General features: G+C 40.8%; 1 pseudogene; it reads left to right on the top strand.

The window, feature by feature from the left end:
- Positions 1-8030, top strand: part of LOC149144723 (COP9 signalosome complex subunit 1 pseudogene) — a 48711-nt pseudogene extending 40681 nt beyond the window's left edge.
- The last annotated feature ends 214 nt before the right edge of the window (positions 8031-8244 follow it).

The raw sequence follows: 8244 nt of genomic DNA on the forward strand, positions 1-8244 counted from the left end.
AAACAAATTCGTTCTAGGTAGAAAGAATTTTACCATGCTTCTTCAAATCAGCTTGTGTCCTGCCTTCCCACCATACCAGGGCGGTGCCTCCGAGGCGTAGGCTGGCCAACTGAATCTTTCTCCTTTCTAAATCGATGTTCTGCACTCTGCAATATACATCAATCTGTCTAATCCAGTTATCTAGCTTTTCTGCATTCAATTCTCCGTCATAAACTGGCAAATCAAACTTCACATCTAATTTAATCAAAGAAGGTTTCTTCTTTTTCTTTTCAGGGCTTTCTTTATGTGAAGAAGATGATGATGAAGGTGATGATGGGGGAGATCGTGGAGAGGGCTTCTCTTCTTTTCATTTTCCTTCTCGGTGGGCAACTGGAAGAGGTTCTTCTACTCCTTTACCTTGTTTGTAGGTTGATGACTCTTCACCTCTACCTCTCTTAAATTATCTATATATTTCTTCTACCATGGCTCTCATGGTCATGAAACTATCCATGAACTAGGATTCTGATTCCAAGGGACTTTCTTCTGAAATTTTCCTCTTAGGATAGACTCTTCCAATTTCTGGGTTAGCTTCAACCAACTCTCCTTCTCCTAATTTAAGCTTTGATCTAGTTATCATTCAACAAAAAAGGGATCCAACACAAGCTTGTCTAACCTTAGCAACCTAGTGCTCTGATACCACTTGATCAGGAATTGATATAAGACAATTAATAAGGTATTACAGACTCATGTGCATGGATGTGCCTATGTTATTTTATGCAACGGATCGATAAGATTGCGAAATACACAGCCAATGAAGCAGTTAAAGAAAAAATAACAAGCAAACATATAAACACAACAAGTTTAATAAGGAGTTCACCCAATACTCCTGGGCTACGTCTCCCAGTCTAGCCTTTAGTGGTGGCCTCTCTATTATCTTTTCAAAGCAGAGTTTTTACAACAGTGAGCTCAATTTGAGTCTCACTCAGCAGATACAAATCAGTAAGATTGTACTTGGATTCCCCAAGTCTCTAGAGTACACAGACTCCCCTCACTGAACTCTTGACCTCTATTGGTCACAGTAGTATGAGCCCAATCTGAGATTGAGTCATATATGACAAGCATTATAGAGGAGTGTGCTTGAACCTCTCAAGCCTTCTCTAGAGTACACAGACTCTTTGACTCTCTCTATCTCTGTCTTAACTCTGGCTTGATGCTGCCTTTTCTTCTGTAGGTTAGCTTGGCTTCTTCTCTTTTCTTTCGGCTTACTGCCTACTGCTCTTCGCTTACTGCTTTCTGCTTGCTTCTTGCTTCTCTCTCTGTTAGTCTGTGGCTTTTAAGCCAATCTGCTTCCTGACTGTTCGTTTTCGTTTCTCGGCTTTCCGATTCCCCTGCCTCTGTCCATTTGAATCCCTCTGTCCTACGTAATCAATCATTGTATAACGCCTCATAGGGAGGTGGCCACCTAGTTCATAATGGATGAGTGTTAGTTCTCTTTGACATATTTGAAACAATCGTTTTTCCGTTAACTCCAGGAATGCTCGCGAAACATGACCTTCTGCCAACGCATCGTCCATATCGAACTTCAAATCCTATGTGACCTCGCTTCATAACCCTGTCAAATCCGGTCATCCATCGAAATGCGTCTCCACCATTGATCTGGGGGCCCCAGATCCTACGGTCATCGTTCATATTGGGCGGCTAAGTAGCATGATGTTTACTTGTCCGATGTGAGTGGTTCTCTCTCTCTTTCCCGGGATGCGTGGCACTTGCTGTATGGAATCGGGTGGAACTCAGTTGAAACCACTTACCGCTCAAAGCCCCTCTAATATCCTGCCGGTTTTGTGGAATCCCGCTCCGACGGAACCGAAACAAAATTTTCACATTTTATAATTATTTTGGGTCCAGGCTTCTCTTCATTAAGAGGTTTGCCCTACGATATGCGATTAGCGAATTGTCGTTAATCACATATCAGAAACTACCTCCACTGCTTAAATTTCTCCCTGCATTTGTTGGTTGGTGTCAGCGCACGTTACCATGGTTCGTCACTCTCTGCGCTAGAACGACGACCCTCATTGATCCGCACTGATCACCAATGCAACTGTTTGAGGATTCCTTCTGATAGCTTGATCTTTATAAGACTTTGAATCTTTGGCATGATTTTTAGAGTTCATGAAAACTTAGAGAGTATTCTAGGATCCATTTGAATCATTTTCCCTCTAATTTCCCTTAACATGAAAATTTGTGTCTGTTAAACACACATGGAAAACATAGAATAGGAAAGATAAATCAGTGAGTACATTTTTTTATTAACAATAGATATACATTTATAGTACAAATATGTGACTCTTGGGTTTCAGATCCCAAGGTCTCTTGGACTCCTTTTGTCCATTCGACTTCCACACTAACCCACTTAGGATTAGGTGTCCAACATTCCCCCCCTTAATCCGAAGGGTTATGTATGAGTCCAAGAAGAGAGCTGTAATACAAAATGTGCAAAAAATGCATAGCAGCACTAGGCTGAATGTGCTCTATGAAATGTTGGTATAAACGGGCAGTGGTTTAAGGATGACCACCAACACTGGAATGCTTAGTGCAGTTCCCGGAACTCTTCCAAAACTGGCAAGAAACTGAAGTTTTCTGCTAGAGGAAGTGATCCTATTGTTTTAAAGAGGGAAACCTTCAACTATAAAAGGGAGGTCTCACCCCGCATAAAAGGTAAAACTTCAACCTGAAAAGGGAAGTCTCAACCTGTGATGGTTTAAGGATAACCAACAACTCTGGAATGCTTAATGCAATTCCTGGAACTCTTCCAAAACTGGCAAGAAGATGGAGTCTTCTGCTAGAGGAAGTGTTCTCAATTGTGTTCCTGGAATGCTTCCGAAACTAGCAAGAAGCTGAAGTCTTCTGCTAGAGGAAGTGTGCCAGATTGCCCACTAAAGGCATGTTCAGGCATCTTTGTCTCTGGCTACAACTCTAAAACTGGTGTGGCAGGTTGTGGCTCAGGCTCGCTTGATGTGGCTTTGAAGCTTGTAGATGACCATCATTTCCCCCCCTGTCAGATACCAGGTGAGAAGATGGAGAAAACTCAACTGCAAGACTGTTCAATATTCTGGAACAAGTTCTGACATGTGTTTGGAATATCTTCTTGGCTGTTGATGCCCATTGCCAAGAAGCGATCCATCCAAGATGAATCTTTGTTCTTGCAGGATGTTTGTTTTTGAAGCATCTGTGTGAAGAATGGCTGGTTTTATGACAGTGCTTACATGGATGAAGATCAAAACAGTGATCTTTCAAATGGCCAACTCGGTCACAGTGTTGGCATTTCACAATCTGTTGTTGTTGTTGTTGTTGTTGCTGTCGCTGTGGAAGAGGGGCAGAGTCTGGAACAACTGAAGCTGAACTGTCATGAATGAATCCAGCACTCTGAAACTGAATGGGCTTGGCATAGTCTGGAATATGAAAGGACAAGTCCTTGTCATATCCAAGACCAGTTCTGTGCTTGTTGTGGAGAAGCTGTTCCCAAGGTCTAATGATGGGCTTGGGAAGTGCAGACTGAGTTTCTGCATCTGCATGTACAACTGCTGCTGGATATGAATGAACTGTACCATTATTAACATGCTGCTGATGGGTGGTTGTCTCAATGTTTTGAACAGAAACAGGTTCAGAGTGGTGTCTATTTTGATGTAGTTCTTCTTGCTGTAGCTGTGATTCAAGCTGCAAAAAATCGATCTTTTCCTGTGCATTTTGTAAACATGTCTGAATTTCTGAGAGAGATCCTTTGCTGATTTGTAATGTGTCATCAACAGTAGATAATATCAGAGTTTTAAGGAACTGTAATACTTCACTGGTTCTGGCCATTTTTTTTTTTTTCAATGTCTGATTTACACCTTAACAAACTGATCACAACTACTACTCAATGCAGAAAAGTAATATCTACTCACAGTACACAGCAATACCCTTTATAAATGTCAGCAAATGATCAGTGTGCAATATAAAAGATTACAATCAGTTCACCAGAATCTTTATGCAGCAGTGGAATCAAGGAATCAATGCACTATAATGAAATCTAAATACAAAGCCACACTGGGGCAGCAACAACTGCAAACTTGTTTGGATCCTTCAAGTACTCCTTCACTTTCAAATCAGCGTCAGCAACAAGTTCCCAGAATCCAGGTTCTTTAAAACGGACTAGTAACATGCATCTCAGCTTTTTTTTCCAAATCAAAAACCTCAATAGCTGGCAATTTCACAACTGTACCATTGCATGCGGAAGCTTATCTTTCATGTGATTCAAAATCATTCACCATTGATTTCTTACTTTCATTAAAAGCCATCATATATGGAATTATCTCAATTCCAATATCTACTCATCAATAGGAAAATTCATAACTTCTTAAACCCAATGACTCAAATCATTCAGATGCTCATCAACCAAATAAACACCATTCATATATGACCAAAATTCAATGAAACAATGTAACCATGTTTTAACATTATTTTAATTAATGAAAGGCTTGGACTTGTCCTTACTGAATGTGCCCTTGATCTTTTAGCAGTAGTACAAATGATCCCCAATAAATCTCAGCCTCCTAAAATGATGAGGAATTCGGTCTTCCAGGCATCCGGAACTCCTTTGCTCCTATTGTAATTAGCAATGTCTATATTGTGATTGTTGTCAGTAGCAATGCTAATGCAACCTGTGCCTTAAAGTTTGTGGTTGAGGCAGTGGCGCTGTTCAAATCCTACTTTGGTGGTGCATTCGATGAAGATGCCATCCGGAATAATTTTGTGCTAATTTACGAGCTTCTTGATGAGATCAAGAAGGGCGACAACACCCAACTCTTCAAAGAGGTCGCCCACAAGATCGGTGGGAAGTTGGGTTCTGATTACTCCCTCGACCAAAACTGGATTGACTCAGTCGAACGCCGGGATGGGTTGCTTGCAGACGCCTTCAAGAATTATGTCCGAACGCGTGACTACTGCACCACTTCGAAGCACATTATCCAAATGTGTTTGAATGTGATTCTGGTCAGCATTGAGATGGGTCAATTCATGCACGTTTCCAGTTATGTGACCAAGGCTGAACAAACCCCTGATGTCCAGGATCAACCTGTTGTGGTTGCCAAGCTAAAATGTGCTGCAGGTCTAGCTCACCTCGAAAGCAAGAAATACAAGCTAGCTGCTCGCAAGTTTGTTGAGACAAACTTTGACCTAGGGAACAACTATACAGAAGTTATTGCTCCGCAGGATGTTGCAACTTATGGAGGACTTTGTGCACTTGCGTCTTTTGATAGATCAGAACTTAAGAATAAAGTTATAGACAATATCAATTTTCGAAATTTCTTGGAACTAGTGCCTGAAGTAAGGGAACTTATTCATGACTTCTATGCAAGCCGATATGCTTCATGCATAGAGTATCTGCAGAATCTCAAGGCAAACCTACTGCTTGATATACATCTACATGATCATGTGGAAACACTGTATGATCAGATTCGGCACAAAGCAAAAAAAATGATATAACTGCAACAAACAGTTTTGCAATTGCCTCCGCAACATCGCTGTCATCAATCCAAAGATATATCCAAATGCAAATCTGAATAAAATAAATTACACCATTTATAATATAATAGGCAACGGCGCCAGGAAAGCTTCAGCAGAGGGAGTGAGCGACACGGCTTCGTTTCTTTCTTTGAAAATCGCAGAGAATAGAAAGGCATTCCAAGGAAGACTCAACGCACAAAGAATTCAACCAAGGGATAAACCATCGCACGAATTTGATTGTCCCAAGTCGGCTTCACCAGTGTACATTCAACGTTCATTGCAAATAGAACTGTATGCATTACTAAACGTAGAGGAAATGAACCAACGACTTGCTCAACATTGCATTCAAACTGTATTCAATGCAGAGATAATGTTTGAATGGAGAATGAACCCACAACTTCTGTTGGTTCGCAGGGACATATTTTAACAGAAAAAATGACAGTTGATAGGAGTTACGGGGTCGAATCGCAGCGGTCAAATACAAGAAAGCCCTCCGCAGCCTTTCAAACGCACATTCGCGCAGGAAGAAATAGAACCTCAGGCTTAAACTGTCCGTCCACCTGCTGTCTCAATAAGAAGCGCATAGCATACTTTGTCTTCCCAAAGGAGGATAATGAATTGCGTTTGGTACCTGGTGATGAGCTGCGTTTGCGTTACTCTGGGGATGCATTGCAGTCAGAGAAGAATATGAAACCGGCATGAAAACGCATTAAACACAGTTCTGTTCTGACAAATGCAGTCATATGGCAGCGTGGCCTGGGAGGAGAGGCATTCGAATATCAACAGACAATTCTCAGGAGGTAGCGCTGGGCAATACAGGAATAGTAATGAACAACAGATTATATGAAATAGCGTCAGGGCAGCGCAGGTGTGGACAATCAATGGAGGCCAGTGGCGTATATGGAAACCCAACAGTTTAAAATCACAGTTTTGTCAGGGAATAATGGTAAATCCCAGGTGGTGCAGCGCTTTTAAATGGAGCGTATATGGACAGAGAACGCAGGTCTCATAAATAGAATATGGAAGACAGACATCTCAGAACGGCTTGGACAGATGCGTTATATGGCAGAGGCAGCATGTCAGGAGCACTGGAAAAGAATATGGCATAGGGCCAGGACTGATATAACAGGCCACATAAAAACAAGCGGCTCTGATACCATGTTAAACACACATGGAAAACATAGAATAGGAAAGATAAATCAGTGAGTACATTTTTTTATTAACAATAGATATACATTTATAGTACAAATATGTGACTCTTGGGTTTCAGATCCCAAGGTCTCTTGGACTCCTTTTGTCCATTCGACTTCCACACTAACCCACTTAGGATTAGGTGTCCAACAGTGTCTTGTCATCTTCCTTTTCTCCTATTTTCCTTTATTTCTCATAATTAAATTATCATTTATTGTCTCTTTTCCTTTGCCAATTTCCATAGCCATTAATAAACCAAAATTGATGCCCACTATAATGTTTTCCAAACATTTATCTTGGAATATGTGTCTCGCGACCTTAGTCTTGTTTTCCCTTTATTATCCTATCTTACATGAAACCTTAACCCAAAGTTGTTACAACCCCCTCCCTCTTAGGGGAACACCTTCCTCGATGTTCTATGACACCTATGACTAACAAACCACTAAAAACAAAACATACTGCCTATGGAGCTTTATAACATATCTTGATGCAGTATTTACAATGACATCTTGCTGAAAGAAAAACAAACATACCACTTATTGGAGCTTTATAACAAAGATCATTACGGTATTTACAGCCATGCGTATATATACATATACCAAAAACTCATTTTCTTGAACCAACAAATAATGAAGGATATAAAGCCCACATCTGATCAACCATCTCCCATGTAGCTTCATCAGGCCCAAAGTTCTTTCACTGCACTTTAACTTTCTTGGTTTCTCAGTTCCAGAGCATGAGATATTTCCACTGCAATATGCACTAAGGTTCTGGCTGGAATTCTCCCTCTGGTTCCAACTGCAATATGAACCAATAAATCACATGATCAACATCCTACACATATATCTGAAGCAATGAAACATGGAAAACAACGTGGAATTTCATTGTTGGTGACAATGCAAGTTTATAGGCCACTCATACAATCCTCTAAAGGATCTCAAAAGGCTCACAATATCGAGGTGCCAGCTTGGTAGATGATCCAATTCTCAAGGAGATCCTCTTGGGCTTGATGCGCAATTACACATGCTCCCCAACCTGAAAATCCTTGAATGCGCTATGATTATCTGCATAACTCTTCTATCTGTCCTACGTTGCCTTCAAATTCCTTTTGATAACCTATATTTCCCCTTCCATATCAACCAACATGTTCGGTCCAATGATCACCTTGTTCACTAGATCACTCCAACTGATAGGAGTATTACAAATCCACCCATAAAGAGCCTCAAATGGACTCATCCTCAAGGATTCTTGATAACCATTATTATAAACAAAATCTACTAGTGGAAGGTACTCTTCCCACTTCCTCTATTGATGCATGACATACATCATCTACATGTCCTCAAGAATCATGTTAACCATCTCTATCTATCCTTCTATCTTCAGATGATAAGTTGTACTAAAAACCAACTCTATCCCCAAGCCTGCAAATAGCTCCTTCCAAAACCTGGAAGTGGAATTGGCATCTTTGTTTGGTATGATATTCTTGGGAACACCATGCAATCTCACTATCTCCCTGATAAATATTTGAACTAC

The sequence above is a fragment of the Pinus tabuliformis genome, chromosome X (genome assembly GCF_031772625.1).
Source record: "Pinus tabuliformis cultivar Carrire ecotype Pingquan chromosome X, CPIR1, whole genome shotgun sequence".
NCBI lineage: Eukaryota > Viridiplantae > Streptophyta > Pinopsida > Pinales > Pinaceae > Pinus > Pinus tabuliformis.